Source organism: Coenobita brevimanus, chromosome 93, assembly GCF_032717465.1.
Source record: "Coenobita brevimanus isolate Jiangsu-jjx chromosome 93, ASM3271746v2, whole genome shotgun sequence".
NCBI classification, from domain to species: Eukaryota; Metazoa; Arthropoda; class Malacostraca; order Decapoda; family Coenobitidae; genus Coenobita; species Coenobita brevimanus.
The window spans coordinates 17,566,217-17,569,057 of record NC_137046.1 but is presented as its reverse complement, the minus strand read 5'-3'; the positions used below and the strand labels follow the sequence as shown (position 1 = coordinate 17,569,057).

Here is a 2,841-nt window from a genome sequence, read left to right as displayed (position 1 = left end):
GCCGAGATATGTTTAAACAATGACCTTACATTGTGACCTTGCCTTTCGACGTACTGTGTTCAAAATAGAAGTATTCAATCCTTGTCTAACATTAAACTCTTCCACAAAGTTTGATCCATATAAAATAAAAATAATTTGAGTTATAGGGTCGAACTTTTGACCAGCCCTGTTACTGTAACTCTGACCGACTGTTCTCAGAAGTAAAACATTCATCCTGTCCTATCCTTCAACTCTTCCAGCACGTTTGGTAAAATCGGATCAGAACTGTTTGAACTGCCCTTCACCTATGATCTGTGATCTTTCTCTTCTAATAATTTATCGCCAGTTCCTCTGGTGATCACCAGGGATTATGCCAAAATTTGGTGCAGTTCTGACCGACTATTTTTCCATAATCTTCCTAACAAACAGAATGACATACAGTGACAGATAAACTGAACCAAACACAACCTCCTCGCACTTTTGTATGCAGGTGTATAAAGTCGGGTGACCAAACTATGCCAAGGTTATCCAGGATATAATAGGCTGCTACATGATAACTACATGCCCATCATGCTGAAATTCTGTGACCACGTTGAGTACACCGCTTCCCGTCCGATCAGCGAAGTTAAGCAACGTTGGGTCTGGTTAGTACTTGGATGGGTGACCACCTGGGAACACCAGATGCTGTTGGCATCCCTACGTGTCAAGTGGGGTTGGTGGAGGATTAGTGCCCCTCCCTGTAAAACAATTAACTCTAAGCCCTTGTCCACCCCGTTTGGGATACATGGCGTCTGGCAATGGATGGATGGATAATTTTGCTCTGCTTTTGAAACACATATTAATGCTGAATGATATGATACAAAGTCTCCAATTGACCACCTTCTAAAATCACAAACCAGACACCCTGGAGGAGTCCTGCATGTGCCTGGGACGCTTTTTATGTTGTACTGCTCGCCTTAAGGGTAAGAAAGGATTCTAGTTTGAACACCACTGACAATCAGCAGAAGCCACTGGAAAAAATGCTCACTTCTGTAACCTTCTTGCAGGAGCTGTTCAGGAATTCATTTTTTTTTTTTTTTAAGTATCCTGATTGATCAAAATGTTCATGATGTACGTGTTGCAAGAAGACATTATCCATTCTTCAGACGCAGAGAGATAAGTTTGAACAAAGTGATGATCACCAAAGTACTGTACATTAACATCTGTTCGAGGCAAGATAATTAATGTTGCTAAACAAATGCCCAGCAAGTTTAAAGAGGTTTTATGTCATTGTGCCACCTCTCCACGCCTTCCCCCACACTACACGGGCATCTGGTAGCACTTATGACTGGACTGTCACACTACCATATTGCACAACTTCTGCCTAACAGAATTCTTTTATTCCCCGAACTGTATCTCTTTGGAACTCGCATCCCCAGAGTGAGAAAGTTTCCCCCCATACTTCAACCTACGGCTGTTCAAGTCCAACTGTTACAGATTTTTTTATGGAGGACACCTGTAATCAAGTGTATGGATTATATTTTTATTCATTTGTTTTTCCAATCTATGTTTTATTATAGTAAAAAAAAATATGCAGCACCCTTGCAAAGTTCTGATGATCATGCTGATATTTTTGTTTCGACCAAACATTACTGACTCCAGCTGGAGAGGACATTCCCCCTGACATGATACTCATTTAATACCTAAGTAACTCACCCACCAATATTGCCTGCCTGTCCAAGCATAAAACCATCCACAACAGATCTATCAAGCATGACATCACGCTTCCATCATCAACTCCATTACCACGCCTTCTCTTTACCTGGAATGATTCATTTACCATGAGAGGGAAGCTGTCTGTTAGATTGCTCGAGACTTAACGTTTGTTAAATTGGTTATAGCAAATGTATAGAAAAAAGTTTATAATGGAAATGTTTTGACACTTATATGCTAAAGGAACTGAATTTTGTTTCAGCTTGTGTATTTTAGTTTCATTTCATATTTTTGTATACAATGAAGAAAAGAGGGAGAGAGAGAGAGAGAGAGAGAGAGAGAGAGAGAGAGAGAGAGAGAGAGAGAGAGAGAGAGAGAGATGTATGTATATATAAGTATTTTTTTTTTCTCACTGTTAAATTGTTTTAAATATCGTCCATAAAAGTCTTTCCACTGCTTTTCTCTTTCACATAGACAAACTACTTCAACAACAATCATAAAAGTGTCAGAGAAACGCTGAAGACAATGTACTTAGGATGTATAAACACGGTATTTATATACATTTCAAAAAGAATAAATTTATTATTTAATTACACTGAAGTTCCCAGTAATATATTTGATATTTCAATATTTCTTTACTTTTGTCCTTAGTATTTTTATACATTCTAGGCGATTACAGTGTGTCGATCACCGTCACTAGCTTCTCTAAAAAGACCCAAAGTAGGAAGGACACATGGTAAAAATCATTTGGGGACACGTATAAAGGAATGGAGTCAATCTTCACAAACAAACAGCTATGAAAAGCCCTATTAAACTAGTAAAGTGCGCTTTGTGAGCGCGTGACGAGTGAACGAGATCCATGTTATCACAATTTCCCTCCGATATAAAATTATAGGAATAGTTTCTGATATTCATTTGCTAGAGTTGGTGCCAAAAAACAATGTTACGACGGAAAATCTTTTCAAATTGATTTAAACTGATTTGAGGTGTTCACCGATTACAGCCGAGCACTCCCTTGGAAAACTCGGGATTCCAACGAGTTACTGCTCCTTTATGGGTGAGTTTTTAGTTAATAAAATCTATTGAATGAATGTAGCATATGCAGGAGGAATTTCAACTCTTCTTCACATAGGAGTACAGTTATTAGCTTCTACTTAGCGTGACGTTCGG

At 38.6% G+C, this 2,841-nt stretch overlaps 1 pseudogene; it reads left to right on the top strand.

Annotated features, from left to right (window-relative positions):
• Positions 1 to 551: 551 nt before the first annotated feature.
• Positions 552 to 672, top strand: LOC145412673 (5S ribosomal RNA; annotated as a pseudogene).
• Positions 673 to 2,841: the final 2,169 nt, after the last annotated feature.